This window comes from Macrotis lagotis, chromosome 5 (genome assembly GCF_037893015.1).
Source record: "Macrotis lagotis isolate mMagLag1 chromosome 5, bilby.v1.9.chrom.fasta, whole genome shotgun sequence".
Lineage (NCBI taxonomy): Eukaryota > Metazoa > Chordata > Mammalia > Peramelemorphia > Peramelidae > Macrotis > Macrotis lagotis.
This window is the reverse complement of record NC_133662.1, coordinates 21512189-21532640: the sequence shown is the minus strand read 5'-3', so window position 1 is coordinate 21532640 and position 20452 is coordinate 21512189. Positions and strand designations below refer to the sequence as shown.

The 20452-nt window shown below is 37.5% G+C and overlaps 1 long non-coding RNA gene across 1 annotated transcript; it reads right to left on the bottom strand.

The window, feature by feature from the left end:
* Positions 1 to 216: 216 nt before the first annotated feature.
* Positions 217 to 19420, bottom strand: LOC141523674 (uncharacterized). The gene is made up of 3 exons (XR_012478556.1): positions 19121 to 19420; positions 2848 to 2911; positions 217 to 2490 (listed from the first exon to the last, which is right to left on the bottom strand). It is a non-coding gene; the product is annotated as an uncharacterized LOC141523674 (long non-coding RNA).
* Positions 19421 to 20452: the final 1032 nt, after the last annotated feature.

Sequence of the window (20452 nt, the reverse complement as noted above, 5' to 3'; positions counted from 1 at the left end):
AACAGAAGGTTTATGATGGTGATTCCAGATTAGGTCATTGCCACTCAAATTTACAAGAATGTTTTCTTTAAGGCTCTCAGATTTATTATATGATTGATGGCATATTGTGCAATGAAAGATTGGAAACAAAACAACATATCACTGTATGTTGTCCATAATTGCCCAGACATAATAACGATTCATAAAAACTTAAAAATAGCATTCTTTTTGGTATAGATATTTATTTAAGATGAAAGACTTGCAAACATTGTAATTTTTACAAATGCATTTTGAAAAATATGGCTGGATATTTAGTTGGGTTTCAGACTTTTAATTGCTGCATACATCAATTTCCTTATTCTTTTGTGTTTTCTAACTGTCCGATTTACAAAGTCCTGCAGTTTAGGTTCAGTTAGAATATTTGCCCTGGCTTGAAAAGACAACACATGTATTAGGACTCTTGGGATACTAGTTTCCAAATGTCCCTCTTCTCCAGGAGAATCTCTATAAGAATAGCTACATCAAATATAGCAAACATTGTGGCCATTGAAGTATATTCTAACATTCAAATGACATTTCTTTCTTAAATTAACTTCAACTAAGCAAGTTTCTTCATTTATAATTAGTATTAGCAATTGTATATTTTAAAGCTATTAAGATAAGCAAATATGCAGGTATCTAAAATATTCCTGTCATAATTCAGTCAAAAAATCATAATACAGGTGCTTATTGGTTGACTGATTAATTGATTGTCCTGGGATACCTTCAGTGAGCCTCCAGAAGATGAGCTTGCATCTCAATACTTTTATTCAAATACAGTAAGCAATTATTTTATCCATCTGTTTTAAAGTCTGTAGAACAGTAATATGAAAGAATATTTGCATGTAAACTCCATTGAATTCAACGAGAAGAATGCAATAACAACACATCAACATCAGCAGCTAATTATAACCCAATGAGGTGTTGTTGCTTTTCAGTCATGTCTGACTTTTTTTTTAGATTTTTCAAGGCAATGGGGTTAAGTGGCTTGCCCAAGGCCACACAGCTAGGTATTATTAAGTGTCTGAGGTCTGATTTGAACCCAGGTACTCCTGACTCCAAGGCCGGTACTCTATTCACCATGTCTGACTCTTCAAAACCCCATAAGTCATACTGTCCATAAGGTTTTCTTGGCAAAGATTCTCAAGGTTTTGCTATTTCCTTTTCCTGTGGACTAAGACAAACAGAAGTTTAGTAATTTGCCCAGGGTCACATAGCTAGTAAATGATTTTGAATTCAGGTCTTCCTGACTCCAATCCTCTATCCACTGAGCCTTTGAACTACTCCAGATCAATGTGGCATACTAGGGGGGGAAAAAAACTGATTTTGGAGCTAGAGGACATGAATCCCAAGTTTTACTACTTATCTGTGTGGCCTTGGACAAGCTACAAATGATGGAATTGGATTTAATTATCTCTAACATTTCTTGAAGCTCTAAAACTGATTATCCCATATTACATTTAAATTTACTACTTACTACATAGTTCATACTACTTTTAAAGTTTGTAGGGGCAGCTAGGTGGCAAAGTGGATAGAGCATCAGCCTTGGAGTCAGGAGTACCTGGGTTCAAATCTGACCTCAGACACTTAATAATTACCTAGCTGTGTGGCCTTGGGCAAGCCACTTAACCCCATTGCTTTGAAAAAAAAATCTAAAAAAAAGTTTGCAATACTTTCTTCACAACAATTCAAAAAGACAGGCAAAGAAAATATTATTTTTCCATTTTATAGATAAGAAAATTGAGTCTCAGAGCCATTAATTGAATTGCTGAAATTAGGACAAGAACCCAGGTCTTTTGACTCCAAAACCATTTGCTCATTATACTACTCCACACTGCTACTAGGGAAACTAAATAACATGAACAATGCAAAATACTATAGAAAATATGGAGATAACAATTCAACATTTATTTAACACTTTAATGTTTGCCACTGTGCCACCTAGCTAGCCCTAGCTGTATGACCTTGGGTAAATCACTTAACCTTGATTGTCTCCAATCTTAGGGTCATCTCCAGTTGTCCTGATTCATACCTGGTCACTGAACCCAGATGATCTGGAGGAGAAAGTAAGACTGGTGACAGCACAGCACCACCTCACTCAAATCCAGTTATGTACTTGTCATGGCATTACCCCCCTAATGTCATGGTCTTCTTCAAGAATAAAGGACAAAACATCACATCATCTAATGTTTGCCAAGTACTTGAAATACCTTATCTCCTTTGAGCCTGACAACATCCCCATGAGATAAATAATGTGGATATTATATTACTTCCATTAGCCCCAGGATGAGAAATGGCTTGCTCAGAGTCACACAATCAGTTTGCCAGAAGTGGGCTCTGAACCCAGATCTTACAAATTCTATGTCCAGTACACTCTATCCACTTCACCATATTGACTTCCAAAATGTGTAAAGAGGCATCCTTGAGGGTGAGACCATCATTCTTTTAATCCATCTGTTTCAGTTTCTTCATCTGCAAAATGGATAATAATGGCAACTATTTTTCCAAAGCTGCTTTGAAGATCAAATGTAATAGTTTTTATAAATTTTAAAATCCTATAGGAATCCTGGCAGTTGTTGTTATTGTTGACCCCAACCCTCTTCCAGTCTCACAGTGCCCACCCCAGAGTTTTGTGCATTGGAAGCAAAGACATAAAACCAAAGGCTAAGTAAGAGGCTCCCTGACTAGAATTTTTGACATGTCTTTTTAATTCTTCTCAGGAAGGGGGAGTCTCCCAGGCTTGTCTCTGGTATTTAGGTGAGTGATGGGGAAAGGGTGGGATCAGGGTGTGGTGCAGCTCCTAGTCTTCTTGGAAGGTACAAAACTCACCAGAATCCACATGTTGTCACACATCCTCTGCACAAGGACAAATTTAAGAGGTGAGAATTTCCATCTGGAAAGAACCAGGTAGAAAAGGGATAGTCAGAATGTCTATAAAATGGACACAGCATGGAAAGTCACTGAATGTCAGAGCTGGGAGGTACCTTGGACACCATTTAGCCCAATTGCCTCATTTAGAAAAGATTGATAACTTTTGACTTTTTTACCAACTTTACTATATGTACCAGCCAGCTATTTCATTTTTGTCTTTTTGTCCCCCAGAACTTAGCACAGTACTAGTTGATTAATAGATTAGTTGGTTAAATATATCCCTTCTATCCCCAACCCAAAAATGTACAAAAAAGAAAGAAAAAAATGAAGTTTAATAAAGCCAACCAATGCATAAACTAAATCCGACAATGCTCATTATTCAACTCCCATGATGCCCTACCTCTTCAAAGAAGCATTTTCAAAACTCTTCTCCTGCAAGCTTCTCTGTCATTGTAATTATACAGAACTGAGCTTTATCTTTGTGTTCTTTCTATTTACATTGTCTATATGGTTTTCCTGGTTGTGCTTTCTTCACTCTCAATCAGTTTGAAATGATGGTCTGGAGCATGCTCAGACCACTTTAAATGGTGCCTCTACAAGTGAAGAATCCTAGGGAGCTGCTTCTGGGAGAATCATGATGCCAAGTTAGGAAAGTGATTTGGAGAGATTCCAGTATTCCTGGACCTTCTGTAACTGATTCCTGCCTGCTAACCACATGATGAGAGGTTTTCTGATTGGCATTCTGGTTTGTAGCCAACTCAAGATCAATTCCCTTTAGGTCTAAAGAAAGTGAAGCCTTCCTTGGCATCCTCTCATCCCATAATCTGAGTTTTGAAGCCAACATCACACCAATGATCTGAGAAACAAGAAGTTACCTTTGGAGGTGACTCCAGATCAACAGTCACTGAGATATAGGTGCATCTAACCATCTTGCTATAAACTTGGTGGGAACAAAACCATGTAGGAACTGAGTTAATACAACCTGAAAAATATGGGCTCTGTAGGGATCAGTATGAGCAAGGTATTGACCTGGGGCAGAAGGGAAGGGAAATATTTATATATTTGTTCCTTGAAATAAATATTCCTTTTTGAAAGCTAAATTATGTGGTTAAACAGAACTTGATTCCTTGTTGTTTGGTCCCATAACAAATAAAGGGAACAGAAAGTTACCAAATTCTGCATACCCTTTGATCCAGATTATAATGATAAATAATAATATTCATATGATACTTTATGGTTTGCAAAGATACAAATATCTCATTTAATCCTCACAACAATCTAGGGAGGTAGATCCTATTATTATCACCATTTTACAGATGAGGAAACTGAAACTGACAGAGATGAAGTCATTCATATAGGGTCATACATCTAGAGTCTGAGGTTGGATTTGAACTCAGTCTTCCTAACTTTAGTTCCAGTTCTCTATTCATTGGATACCCAGCAATACCATTTCTAGGACTGTACTCCCAAAGGAATTTTTAAAAGAAGAATCTTTATGACAAAAATATTTATAGCAGCTTTTTCATGATAGCCAAAAATTGGAAACTAAGTCAGTATCCTTCTATTGGGGAATGGTTCAACAAATTGTGACATATGAACATAATGGAATATTATTGTGCCATAAGAAATGATGAAATATCCAATTCAGAAGTAACTGGGGTGACCTTTATCAACTAATATGAGCAGAACTAGAAGAACAATTTATATAATGATATTAAGAAAAACAACTCTGAAAGATCTGGGAACTTTGATCAACACAATGATAAATCAAAATGATTAAGATGAAAATGAAACACACTACCTACTTGGCAAAGAGGTGGGAAACTTAAATTTCAGGAAGAGATATTCATTTTTGAACATGTTTAACATGGGAAGCTTTTCTTTTTTTGGCTACACTATGCTAGCAATGTCCTGAGGAATTTGTTTTTTAAATTTTTTTAAATTGCCCATGGTGGCATTTAGAGTGGATATTAATAAGAAAATATGGGTTGCTTTTTAAAAATATTAAAATGGGTATAGGAGACACAGCTAGTGAGGAGTCAAGTCATTGGCATTAGAGAATATAGACCCTAGAATCCTGAGGGGATAATGTAATTGCCTGGTCCTACCTGAAAGAATTGGACCTGAACATACATGCTACAAATTCACATAATTTTTTTCTGTTTTTCTGAATTTTTCACATTTGTTGTTTCTTAAAGCAAAATTTCATTACATTTATGTACCACAGTTCATTTAGTCATCCCTCAGTCAGGGTAAATATGCCTTGTTTCTAATTCTTTGTTACTACAAAAAGTACTGTGATAAACATTCTGGTATATGTGAGACCTTTCTTTTTTATCATTGACGTCCTGGGGGAATACAGTTAGTAATAGAATCTCTGGGTCAGAGTTTGTACATTTTAGCCACATTTTTAAAGCCCAAATCCAGATTTCTTTCCAGAATGCCAACCTCTTCATTTTACCCATGATACTAGAGTCCAATGACTGGGTCAGAACTAGAGTTTAGACTTACTGCTTCTTCATCCTAAACTCTTCCATAATATGAGCCCAGTCTTGTCCATGTGAAGTGCAAATCTCTTCCTTAGAACTCCATCCTCCATATTATTCAATGCCATCAGCATTAAAATGATCACTTCTACTGTTGCCTGACAAGGTCACCAACACCAACATCATCACTACCTTTAGAAGCACCAGGGACATTCCCCATAAGAACACTCCCATTTTTCATTAACATATTTAGGATTATAGAATCTAAGATTGAGATGGCAGATTCCCAAGGATCATCTAGGTCAACCTGTGCCTGAATAAGAATTTCTAATTCAGCATCCCCTACAAGTGGCTATCTGATCTTTACTTTAAAACTTTCAATGATAAGGAACCTTCAATATCTTCAACAGGCACAGTGAATGATGTGCTGGATCTGGACTCAAGAAGACCTGAGTTCAGTCACTTAATAACTGTGTGACACTGGGCAAGTCACTTAATCCTTTTTTGCCTCAGTTTCCTCATCTGTAAAATAAGATGGAGAAGGAAATGGCAAATCACTTCAGCATTTTTGTCAAGAAAATCCCAAATGGGCTCACAAAGAGTCAGACACAATTGAAAATGACTAACTTCAGCTAAGGTGTGGGGAATGTCAGAATACAGACCAACTAATTACAGGTTCTTTTCTTTTATATACATATATTTGTATATGTGTGTATATATATATATATATATATATGTGTGTATATATTATGTATATATATACACACACTTTTTGTTTTCTTCTTTTTTGTTAATAGTATTTTGTTTTTTCCAATTATATGTAAAGATAGTTCAACTTTTATTTTTTATAAAATTTTGAGTTCCAAATTTTTCTCAATCCCTCCATCCCCCCTCCCTCTCAAGACAGCAAATAATCTAAAAACAATCCTGTTAAACATATTTCCACATTATTCACGTTGTGAAAGAAGAATCAGAATAGAACAAAAGAATGAGGCAGGAAAAACAAAGAAAAAACAGTAAAACGACTATGCTTCTATCTGCATCCAGACTCCAAAATTCTTTCTCTGATGTGAATAGTATTTTCCTTCATAAGTCTTTCAGAATTCTCTTGTTTCATTGTATTGCTGAGAAGAACTAAGTCTAAAATAACTGCTCACCATACAATGTTGCTATTACAATATTCTCCTGGTCTTGTTCTCTTCATTCAGCATCAGTTCATGTAAATTTTTCCAGGGTTTTCTGAAATCCACCTGCTCATTAGCTCTTACTGTACAACAGTATTCCATTACATTCATGTAACACAACTTGTTCAGCCAATTCCCAATAGATGAGCATACCCTCAATTTCCAATTCTTTGCCACTAAGAGCTTCTATGGATATTTTTTGATATATTGGTCCTTTCCCTTTTTTTATGATCTCTTTGGGATTTGGGTTGGGGTATAGGCTGCATCAAAGGATATGCACATTCCTTTCTGTTCAGGGTTGAAATTCAAATTCTTTCTCTACCTAGATCCCTGAGTTCAGCTGTTCTCATTTCAACTCTTACTAATACCTTGACCTAAACCAGTGATTAAATTTATACAAAGGTTGTATTAACAGAGGGGAAGTGTTCAGGACAAGCAAGATATTAGCCCTACTGTAATTTACACTGGTCAGAACATATCTGGATCACTGAGTTTGGTTCTAAGAGCCACATTTTAGGGATGACATGAATAAATTGATATACATTCGGAGAAGAGCAATCAACATTTTTGATGGTACTGGGAATATCATACCATATGAGGACTGGTTGAAAGATCAGGAAAGTTTAACCTGGAAAGCAGAAGACTTAGCTATCTGTAAGAAGGATCACACATACTCTGCTTAGCCCAAAGTGTTTAATGCAGAGTAATGGGTAAAAGGTCAGATCTTGGGAAAACAGATACAAGGGAAAATATCCTAACAATCCATGCTGACTCAAACTAAACAAGCTTCCTTCCTTTCACTGAACATCTTCAGATTGAAACTTCAGCCTGACTACTCTTGAGGTGATATTATAGACGAGATTCCTGTTCAGGGTTGAATTACATTCAGAGTAAATGTAGTAGTAAATGTTTAACCACCAACTCTGAAGAAGGGTGGGGGAAATGTTCACACAACACACTTTTATGCTGAACCTTCAATACTGACATTTTCTTCACTTTCTTAAGTGTCTACAATCAATGAAATAATAACTTAAACCTTGATGTGTAACATCTGCTGACTTCCAGGTTGAATTTGATGGTTCCCAAGGTGTAAATGCTCAAATTGAAATTTTATCAACTGGGGATATCTAAGTGGTTCAGTGTGTAGTATTCTGGTCCTGTAATAAAGAGGACTTGAGATCAAAACTGACCTTGGACATTTACTAGTGACCCTGGGCAAGTCACTTAATTGCCTACAAAGAAAGAAAATTTACCAAATGGCTCATCATCTGACTCTAGCATTTCAGGGTCCTTGCACCTCCAAGATTCTATGATTCTGTCACCCAACTGCTTCTTGATAGTTATGTGACTTAGTCATTTTTCCCTTCTGGGCTTATTTCCTCATTTGTAAAATGTGTGGGTTGGATAGATATCTAAGGTCACTTGTAGCTCCAAAATCTTGTAATGAATTTGCCCAACTCCTACTTAAATCCCTAATTGAGCTATTCCTTAGTTTCTGTTATGGATCACCCCTCTCCCTTGCTCTCTCAAATGATGATTTCATAGATTTGAATTAGAAGGGACTTTAATATGTTCCAATCCAACCTTCCTCCCCCATACCCCCCTTTTAGAGATGAAAAAATTGAGGCCCAGATAGGCAAAGTGACTTTCCCTGGGTTTCACAACTTAAATGACAGAGTCAGATTTTGGAACCTAGAATAATTTTAGACTGACATTTCCAATCCTCTTAATATTTCTAACCACTTGATCTCTGGGCTCATTGAAAATGAGAAGTGAGGGAAAATGGTAGTGAGGGAATTGGACTTGGAGTCAAGAAGGCTCCTGTTCAAATCCCAAATCAGACATTTGCTGACTGCAGGATACCGAGAAAGTCAGTTAACTCATCTATAAAAGGAGAGCTTTGGACTCAAGTTCCTTTCAGATCTAAATCTGTGATACTATAAACACTGACACAACCATTTCATTAACCTATGTCCCATTTATAGGGGACATTACCATGCTCAGAATGCTCTCATTTGGTCTTCACAACAACCTTGGGGAAATGGACAAGGAAAGAGTCTCTCTCTCCAACCCCCCCCCCATTTTATGAATATGGAAATTAAAACTGAGTAAAAGGGCAAGAATTGAATCCCAAGTCTTCTGATTCCAAGCCTTTTTTGGGTTTGACTGGATCAGGTTTGTTTTCTACCAGGTCAAACCCATAGGTTCAGTTTTTAGAGTTGGAAGGGAAATTAGAAGATTATGTCCAAACTTCATTTTTATAAATGAAGAAACTAAAATCCCTAGAAATTAGGTGATTTTCCCAGCAAGTAAATAATTTGGAAGAAAAACCATCACTAGCAATATCTTTTCTATTACAATCCCCATCCCCATCTGTATATTTCTCTGCCATTTAGAATTACCAAATCAAAAGTCATCTCAAGAATTGAAACTGTTGTCTGAATACTTCAAGAAAACTCCCATCACATTACCTTTATTGTTAAATAGATAAACAATAGATAAATAATAAATAATATTTCTAAGATAGATGATAGATAAGTCATATAATTTAAATGGACAGCTAAGTAATCCAGTAGATAGAATATAAGGCTGGAGTCAAGATGACTTGTCTTCCTGAGTTCAAATCCAGCCTCAGATTCTTACTGTGTGACCCTGAGCAATTCACTTCACTCCGTTCTGGCTCATTTTTCTCATCTGTAAAATGGGTTGGAGAAGGAAATGGAAAATTCCAATATCTTTGCCAGTGAAGTTCCAAATGAGGTTTTGAAAAGTCAAACATGACTGAACAACAACAAAAGATTTTGAGACCTCTTATCTTTTTTTAAAAATGTCATCTTATTATGTAATTTTTTCTTCCTTAAGGATATGATTTCTCTCTCATCACATTCAACTCAGATGAATGCATATCATGGAAACAATGTAAAGACTAACAAACTGCCTTCTATGGGGTGGGGGGAGGGAAGCAAGATTAGGGGAAAATTGTAAAATTCAAAATAAAATCTTTCAAAATTAAAAAAAAGAAGATTCCTTGACTGCCTACTATAAAAACACCATTTTTAAATATAGAATGAAAAATGCAAAAATGCCTTTGATTTCCATAAATTCAGTTCACTAAATTTAAATAAATTCCATTCAACAAGTATTTTTAATACTACTTACAAGACACTGCCCTAGATTCTAGGAATACAAAGGCAAAAATGAAAATCATTCCTGACCTTCAAGCTTTCATTCTGCTGGATGATGAAACATCAACACAGATAAATAAATACAAGAGAATTTGAAGACACAAATCATAGGGAGAATAAGGAAAGATGTCTCTTTGGAAGTAGTGGTTGAGTGGTTGAAAGCTAAGGATTCAATGAGGAATAAATGTATTCAATGTACAAAAGGTTGGCCTTTGCAAAGATAATGAGTAGGGGAATTGGGATGTTGAGTTCAGGGAATAGCAACTAGGCTGAACTGGCTGGAAGATAAAGTATGTAAGTCCCTACCCATTCATCCCCCACCCCAATAGTGCCTTTCTTCTGAGATTATCTTGTATTTATATATATCCTGTATAGGATATTCCAGGAAGGCTAACATTTGGGGTGTGAAGATTTTCCTAGCTCTTTTCAGAGCAGCTCATCTACCTTTGGGATCCACTTTTCCCCCGACTGTCACCTGTGACTCCAAGAAGCTATAGTGTACAGTCTGGTAAAACTGTCTCAGAAGACAAGCTAAATTAAATTGAGAGTAACTAACAGAACTCAAATCTATTGATGAGTTAAGGGGATGTCTACTCCAAGCATGTGAAAGAAGAAGACTTCCTTTGGTGGAATGGACTGATAAGAACAATTTTTCCCAATGGTCATCAATATGATTGAAGAAAGGAGTATGAGATGGATGACTTTGTGTAGCTCTGACTAACTTAAATCTAATTTATTCATGAGTCAAGACATCATTGTCATTCATTGATGTCATTCATTGATCCTCTTCAAAAAGGACAAAAAACCTCTTGTATGTACAAATTTTTTTGCATTAGAATATGATCTCCTTGTGAACAAGGAGTTTTGGGGGCATTTTGTTTCATTTTTATTATCCCCAGTACTTAAAAAATTATAACTGGTCTATAGTAAATAATTAATGTTTGTTCACTGATTAACTGACTGACAGACTGACTGTGAAGTAACATGATATGTATGGAAAGGTAGGGTAGAGCCAGGTTGTGAAAGATTTTTAAATGCCAAACTAAACAATTTGGAGTTTATCCTAGAAGCAAAAGGAAGCAACCAAAGATCCTTGATCAGTGGAGTAACGTGGACAAGCATATGTTTCAGAAAGATGATTTCAGCTTTTCCCTGAAACAATAGTCTTTCTTTATTTAACAATACTCATCCTGTGATGCTAAGAATCATAGACTATCGCAGATTCAGAAAGATTGGTTTTGAGGGTCACTCAGAGGACAGTGGAAAAGTACCTAGTGGGTGATACATTTACCAGTCAAGAATTCTACAAGAGATGTAGCATGAAGGATGTTTTCAGAGAAGGTGGGCTGATTGTGTGGCAAAGACAGAGGGATAAACAATGGACAGCTGCGTTTGGATCTACACAATGTCCCAAGCTCAAGAGGGTGGACCTGCAGCTGTTGCCTCTGCCTGAGATGATGCTGGAATTCAGCAAGCCTCACAACCTTGAAGATTAATTACATGGAGACTTTGCTTTGGACAGAACTCACTTCTGTTATTCCTTGAGCAAATATTGAGTGAAAATGTAATGAGAAGAATTTAATCTCAGACATGAAATGGAAAAAAAAAGTTTTGATTCCCAGAATTATGAAAGAGAAGGTCTAAGAGAGGTATTTAAATCAGATGCATTAAGGACTCCATTCTTTCAGAGGCAAAATTTTGGAAAGAAAATTTCATATTAGAAGATTCCTTCACCCAACAGCAACATGGGAGTGATGGTCAACCTTAATGGACTTGCTCATACAAACAGGGCAACAATCAGGCACAGACACATGCCATCTGTATCCTGAGAAAGAATTGTGGAGTTTGAACAAAGAGCAAAGACTTCTGATTTTTTTTAAATGTTATCTTATTATGTAATTCTAGTATATCTCATATTTTTCTTCCTTAAGGATATGATTTCTCGGGGGCAGCTAGGTGGCACAGTGGACAGAGCACTGGCCTTGGAGTCAGGAGTACCTGAGTTCAAATCCAACCTCAGACACTTAATAATTACCTAGCTGTGTGGCCTTGGGCAAGCTACTTAACCCCCATTGCCTTGCAAAAACTAAAAAAAAAAGGATATGATTTCGCTCTCATCACATTCAACTTAGATGAATGCATACCATGGAAACAATGTAAAGACTTACAAACTACCTTCTGTGGGGGGTGGGGGGAGGGAAGCAAGATTAGGGGAAAAATTGTAAAATTCAAAATAAATGAAATCTTTCAAAATTACAAAAAGAAGATTCCTTGACTGCCTACTATAAAAACACCATTTTAAAATATAGAATGCAAAATGAAATTCTTGAAGGAAAGAGAAAAATTCATACTAAGAGCAGAATGCAGAATGCAGAAGCATCCTGTTAGAAGTAGCTATCAAAAAGTCAATTTTGAATTTACTTCAATTATAATATCAAGAGGATAAGGAAAGGATATGGTTTACCATAAATATCATGGAAATGTTTGTGTTTGATTTAAATGAGGATGAGTTCCCCTGATTGTCTATCAATCAGTGTCTTTTATGGGAGGACATAGTCAAGAATCCATAAGGAACTTCTGTTATTCAATGGGTTTTATTGAACCCTCTGACTTTCCAATCCCATGATATTATTTGCTCCCTGAGTGTCCCACTCCTTATTTTCCCATCCTTTCTACTCTGTCTCCTGGAATTCCAGTTCTATAATGAACAAACTTCCTATCATTTTATACCTCTTCCTCTCATGCTCTTTCCATCTTCTGACTCTCACTCAGATTTGACTCTTCCCAGAAGGAAGAACATCCCAGGGCTTCTTTTCTAGCACTGGTTACATCTTGTCTCATACCCTTAGATTCATTGGTCCTGGAAGTAGAAGCAAACTGCTCCTTGATTCCTACTGCCACTTACAGAATCTCTGTCCAATATTCTCACTCAATAACCTCTCTTTCACAGTATTCAAATTTATCACTCAACTCAGATCCTAATAGTTACTACCTCAACCTCCAGGACATTCTCCCCAACTTTCCCAACGATTTCAGTGACAGCTCACAATAGTCCTCTTTGGCCCATAAGTACATATGTTGATGTTCCCTCCTATATTACAGTCCCCAATTCCTCGATCTCCTCAGCTCCAATGACCAACTCCTCCCCCCATCTCAGCTTCACAGAGAGATAGTCATAAACTTGATTTTTGTCCTTGGCCTAAGTGTTCCTCTCCTTTAATTAATAACTCCAAATACTTTTGTCTGATCCCAATCACCTATCTTTCCATCTTTCTCTATTCCTTATTCCTTTTAGATCTATTCTTCATATTCATGATGACCAGGAGTCTCTCCATTTTATTGCCATCACAATTACTTGGACACATACTCTTCCCCTCCTAGTCTTGATCCCTTAATGAGCCAATTCAATTCTACTCTATCCCCTATTCTTGGTTCCCTCATTTTCTTGTCCTAATGCTACTCACACTTTGAGAAATCTTGATTCTGAATTATTCCCACCATCCACCTCTTTCTTTCCATCTGACAAGATATAGAAGTCCCAAAATAGGGCTAATGATTTGCACTACAAATGTAATTTATTTAATTATCCCTGGGTCCTCATTGTAGCAAGGAAATTCCTTTACTCCTCCCTAATTATTCCCTATTCCACTCCCCTCAGAGGTCATTCCAAGTCTTCAATTCTTTCCTTAAGCCTCTGGAAACACTTGTCTTTGACTTTCCTGAAAAAAAATAATCAAGGGTATTCAATAAGAATTCCTCTCCTCTTTCTCATTTGACTTCTCCCCACCAACTTGACTTCAGTTCCAACTATTTCCTCTTTTCCTCCACTCTGTTATAGAAATGTTGTCTTCCTCTTCACCAAGGTCAGCCCATCTACTTTCAGTCAGTAGAAGTCTTGACCTTTGTCTTGCCACTGGACTTCTATGATTCTGGAGAAGAGAGAAAGGTGGATGAGTTGGCACAACTATGACTCACTTAAATTTGATTCATGCACAAATCAAAACATCACACTCATGATTTGAGCAAGTCAAGACATCACCATCAGATTGTCATTGGCCCTCTTTGAGAATGTAGGACAAACAACAACCCACCTACTTGCCCCCCTTGATCCTAACCACTTCCTCCTCCAGTGTATTAACCCCACTCTCATCCCCATTCCCTTTATGTTCAGTCTCTCCCTCCCTACTAGTTCTTTCCCTAAAGCCTACACATATTGCCTCATTAAATCTCATCATCCCATGTCCTATATGTCTCCTCCCTTTCTCCACCAACCTCCTTAAAAAAAAAGCTGTCTGTAGGGGCAACTAGGTGGTGTAGTGGATAGAGCACCAGTCTTGGAATCAGGACTTGAGTTCAAATTTGACCTCAGACACTTAATAATTACCTAGCTGTGTGACCTTTGGCAAGCTGCTTAACCCCATTGTCTTGTAAGAGACTGAAAAAGGGTGGGGGGAAGCTGTCTATACTCAGTGCCTCTTCTTAGTACTTTCTTTCTAACACTCCCCAATCTGGCTTCAGAAACGCAACTGAAATTGTTTTTTTCCAAAGTCACCAGTGATCTTTTAATTATCATATTATGCCATTTTCTTCATCTTCATCTTTCTTAGTCTCTCAGATGCTTTTTAAATATGTAATATTTATTTTCCCCCAATTACATGTTAAAACAATTTTTAATTTAAAGTTTTGAGTTCCCAGGAGAACATTAACAATTTTGTGATGAGCAACCATGAAAGACTTAGCTCTATTCAGCAATACAGTGATCCTTAAAGAAATTTCTAAAAGACTTATGATGGAAAAATATCATCCATATCCAGAGAAGCAACTATGGTGTGGAATGTAGATCAAAGCATACTATTTTTAAAAATGTTTCAGTCTGTATTCAGACAATAGAATATCATTTCCTTCTTAGGAGGTAGATCCAAGGCAATCCTTTGGGATTGCCTTGGATCACTGTATTGCTGAGAATAGCTAAGTCATTCACAGATCATCATAAAATATTGCTTTTATTTTGTACAATAGTCTCCTGGTTCTGATCACTTCATTTTGCATCAGTTCATATAAGTCTTTCCAGGTTTTTCTGAAATCATCCTGCTTATCATTTCTTACCTCCTAGATACATTTGACATTATTGATTACTCTCATCTCCTGGATGCTCTCTCTCCATTCTAAATTTTTGTAACATTGCTCTCTCTTAATTATCCTCCTGCCTGTCTGACACTCAGACTCAGTCTTCTTTGCTAAATAAGCATCACAACCCCCTAACCCCAAGACTCTGTCCTGAACCCTCGCCTTTTTTTCTTTCTTTGTAATTTCATTGCCACCCATAAATTCAATAATCATCTCTATGAATAGGAATACATTCATCCCAATTCTCTCTCATGTGCTCTAGTACAGTATTACCAAATACCTATTACACATTTCTGACTGGATGTTCCAGCACCATCTCATGTTGACCATATCTAAAATATAATTCATTATCTTTTCCCTCCAAACCCACCCCTCTACCAAATCTCCCAATTCAATTTGAGGACACCACCAACTTCTCAGTCCCCCAGATTTGCTACCTCACCTCATCCTCACCTCCCCACTCTCACTCACCCCAAATATCTGAAAAAGTGTCAAATCTTGTCATTTTATTGCTATAACATCACTTTCCTCCCTCCTTTCTTCCATACACATACACAGCTATCACTGTGGCTCAGGCCCTCGTTGCCTTTTGCCTAGTCTGTTGCAAAATCCTTCTATTTTTGGTCTCCCTGCATCAACCTCTCCCCACTCCATCCTCCACCCACAAGCCAAAGTCCTAAAACATAGGTCTGATCATGTAACCTCTTGCTCAATAAACTCCAATTGCTCCCTAGTGCCTGAAGACTCAAATATAAATGGGGGGGGGGGGAACAATAGAAATTTACATGATAATTTTGTTGTATATTTGAAAGCAATAGCAAGTTGTGCATAGTTGATTTGTAGTTTCATGTATAATTATCTTTTTATTGTATTATATTTTAGAAACATTGTATTCCATAAATTAAAAATATTTTTTTTAAAAAAATCAAATACAAACTGTGACATTTAAAATCCTATGCAACCTGATGTATTCCCTGTCTTTCCAGTCTTCTCACATATTACTTCCCTTCCCACATTCTGTGGGATCTAACTTGCCATTCTATACATACAGCCTTTTACCCCATCTCTGCATCCTCCTGCCTAAAAGGCATTCCTGTCACCTCTGCCTCTCAGAATTCTTAATTTCTTTTTTCTTTTTATGCATTAATATATATATATTTATGGAATAAAACAAACATTTCCATAACATAGTATAATAAAAAAGTACCTGAAACCTGCAAATCTACCAAGCATGACTTAATAATCCTTTCTTAAAAAAATAAAAAATAATAATCCTTTCTTAGCTCTACCTTCTACATGAAACCTTTTTCTATGTTAATTCCCTCCTTCCTGAAAGTGTCCTGGGATTCATTTTTTATAGACTTATACTTGTCCATGTCATCTTATACACTAAAGTCTAAACTTTCTGAGGGTAGGTACCATTTCATTTTTATTTTTGTATCTCTAGCACTCAGTACAGTGCCTGACATGACATAAGAATTTAATATTGTTGACTTGCAGACTAATGAGAGAGCATGGATGGTATAAAAAATCTGTACCAAATGGAAGAAAGTGCCCCCAAAATGTTACTCCATAAAGAACAGATATGCCAACATCCTCAGTTCATGCTCTCTACATGTAAAAAACATTAATAATGTCACAGTTCTGTAAAAGTACCAAATTAGAGACAACATAGAAGTACTGTGGACCTAGAGTCTGGAAGACTGGTGTTCAAATCCTGCCTTAGACATTTTCTAGATGGATGACCCTGGTCAAGTCACTTAACCCCCCACTACTTCAATTTCTTTTTCTAGAAAAGCAGTATAATAGTATTACCCAAGATTATTATGAGAACAAAATGAGATATTTGAAAAACCCTTTGCAGACCTTTAAGTACTATGTAAACAATAGTTTTATTATTATTATTGTTATTGTTATTATTATTATTATTACTAGAAAATTGAAGGAAGGAGGGGAGAGACTAGAAACAAAGGGAATATTTAGGTGGCTATTGCAATAACCTAGGTCAAAGGTAATACAGACTTAAACTGGGATGATGGTTGTGTGAGAAGAGAGAAAGAGATAGATGTGAGAGATATCATAAAGGTAGAATGGTCAAGACTTGGATATCTAATTTGATATGAGAGGTGAAGGAGATTGAAGGTGAAGGATGACCTGAAGTTGCAAACAAGGAGAATGACTCTGTCAATAGAATTTGGGGAATTTAGAAGAGGAGAGGGTTGGAGTGAAGGAGAGATATATAACTAGATGGATAGAAAAGCAGATAGACAAGCAGAGAGGCTGGGAGAAGAATAGGTGGTTCAAGTTCAGGGTGGCATGGAGTAGGAATCATCAGGAAATACAGTGGAAGTCTGCATCCCAGCAAGATAAAAACGCCTGATAAGATCCCAGTGTGACAAAATAAATTATTTTTTAAACATGTTCAATTTAAGATACTTCAGAATGGGTGGCTAGGTGGAGCAGTGGATAGAGTACTGGCCCTGGAGTCAGGAGTACCTGAGTTCAAATCCTGCCTCAGACACTTAATAATTACCTAGCTGTGTGGCCTTGGGCAAGCCACTTAACCCCATTTGCCTTGAAAAAAAACTAAAAAAAAAGATACTTCAGAACAACCAGTTCTATTATTTTCAAGGTAGTGGTTTTATCCAATTTATCTAATCTCTAATGCCCTCAGAGACCCAGGATAATCTATATATTTCTATAGTCTGGTCACGTTTTTGCAAGAAGACTTTCCAGATTTGTCCTTTCTGGTTGAGTTGGTCCTCTATTTCTTGGTTGTTTCCCTGTTTTCATCTTTAGACTGAGAGCTCCCTAAGGTCAAGGTCTATCTCTTCCACCAGACTTAGGGAAATCTGAGAGTGGAAATTGTGTTTCTTATCAGAATAAGAGTTCCTTAAAAACAGGGGGTTTTATGAGTATCTACTATAGAATAGAATCTCCCTGAAGGTATCAAATGAGTCCTTCTCCCCTCCCATTGGACTGGTGACCCCTGAGGGCAAGAATTGTGTCTCCACCATCATGGAAGGAGGAGTAGAATAAAGGTGGGGGGGGGGGGTCCTGAAGAGCCAGACTTTTATGTATGCCTCCATTAAAATGGAGGTTCCTGAGGGCAGGGCCTATGTTTCTTCCTATAGATGAGCAGCCTAAATCCCTTCTACTTTAACCATATGCATCTGACTCATCTCCTTAGGACTACAAATTTCTTGAAATAAAAAGATTTGACCTTTCAGCTGACTCCACCAGTTTTTCACCACATGGCCATGAACAAAAGAGGCACCTAGACAAGTGATGCTGGGGTCAATGCCACTATCCAATGTCTCCTGAGGGACAGTGGGAAAAGTAGGCAGCACCTTATCCTCTGACCAGTTTTAAGACCCAAGTACACATATCCATACATTCACAAAGACACCAACATGCATATTCTCAAATCTGTACAAATATTCACACAGGTAGACACAGTTGCACATGCATATAAAGAGATAAACAAGCTCAGCTAAATACAGTCACATACACATACAGGATGTGCTCCCCACTCTCCAGAGAGAAGCCCCCAAGGGGGCCAGTCCATGTCTGCATCCAGAATCCACAGACAAAGAACAGGGGAGGAGGGAGTTTTCTTGCTCCTTGTGTTTGCTGAGAGTGACTGAGGTTCCCTCTGAGACATCATCATTCAGATGATAATGGGGCCAGTAGGGGCCGCAGCAGGAGGCTCCAAATTCTCCCCCCAGTCTCAACTGTTACCCAGCAACCCAGCCCCCAAAGCCACAGAGAAATCAAGAGATGGGTATTGTACCTCAGTTATAAAATACACCTCACCCCGGAAACACAATAGATACAAAATCTCACCCCAAGACAATGCAATTCCTCATCCCATACAGGGTCTTCTGCAGCCATGTCCATACCTAGAGACTTCTAAGGTGCTGATAGTTACCAGTGAAACACACATAGACACACACACACACACACACACACACACACACACACGTGCGACTAAATATACACAGTTAATCCCAAAATCATTCATAGGATTCCAAAAATTAAGAACTAGAAGGGATCTTAGAACTCCCTAGTCCTTATTAGATTACCTTTATTTGACAATAGAGAAAATTGACACTCAGAGAGTCAGAGGCTCTTCAAAATCATAGAGACAGTCAGTAATAGAGAGAGGATTTAAATGCCCCATTCTCTTTCTCCAAATCTGGCTCTTTTTCTAATATACTGTCTTTGTGACCCCACATCAAATACCCACCAGGATGTCCACATCCATATGATACATGTCAGTCAGTGTGTCACCAGTAGGACCTGAGACAATGGATAACCACCGCTCCTTTAAGATTTGATGTAGGGAGAGGATTAGAGACAGGAGACAAGTTTTCCCTGAAACTTCCATTGTGTCCCTTCTGTGTCTTCTCTATTTCCACTCCAGAGATGAATGACTCACAGATCCATGTGACTGATCCTAAGAATGCTTCCCCCTTCTCCCCTAACCTAGACTTAGATTCTCAGTGTATACTTATTCCTTAGCCAGACTTTGGAGGGAATAATGCCACATACTATCATTGCCCTGGGACACCCAACAATGGTTCAAAGTCTTCAAGGACAATGTCCAGTCTTCTCAGGGCCGGGCAGGTCATGAGACTGGCACAGGATGACATCACCTGTGCCAGGATCCCACACCAGGAACATGAAGGCACCAGAAAGCAGAGGGAAGAACAAGCTTTGCTTTCAGGGACTAGAACCTATCCCCTGTGGGGAACCTAGAAACTCAGATAGGGGAGTGGTATTAGAGAAGGTTCCTTGCTGCCTTTCTGCCCTTACTTTCAAGAGCAAGATCATCTGGACCTTAAGTCACCAAGCACATATCACATTGGTGTCTTGGTTTCCTGAAAGATTACCTGGCTACTCTGAAGAGGGCTGGGTAGGTTGAGACTCCCCCTAAGGCTGTGAATCTTAATCCCCAGTCTACTTTTTGAAAAAGCATATAAAATCACAGGACCACATAATGTTAAAGCTGAAAGGAACCTTAGAGATCTTTTACTCCTATCTCATTGTTTTAGAAAGGAAGAAACTGAGTCTTAGAAGGCACAAATACTTGCCCAAGGTTAGAGTTTAAGAACAAACTCAGGGGCACGGTGGTTAGAGCACCCACCCTGGAGTCAGGAGAACCTGAGTTCATATCTGGCCTCAGACACTTAATAATTACCTAACTGTTTGATCTTGGGCAAGTCACTTAACCCCAGTGCCTTGAAAAACAAAAACAAAAACAGAAAATAAGAATGAACTCAAACCTAAGTGAAAACCAGTCCTAAATTACTATGTGCTAATGCTTTAAAAAATAAAAACAAAAAAAATTTAAACCATGTGGAATGTCACAGAGATTCACAGTTTCAGTTAGAATCTTCTTTTCTATTCTTTGTATATGGTTCCTGTCTGGTGATTGTTTGTCAAGTTTATTTTCTTAGAAGAAAATAATTATTTTTAAATGAACTGGGATAGAGGAATTCTTTGACCCTGAAATTCCATTCTGTGACAAATAAAAGAGGTCAAAAACAGAAATTCAAGAGGCTCTATATATTCCAAA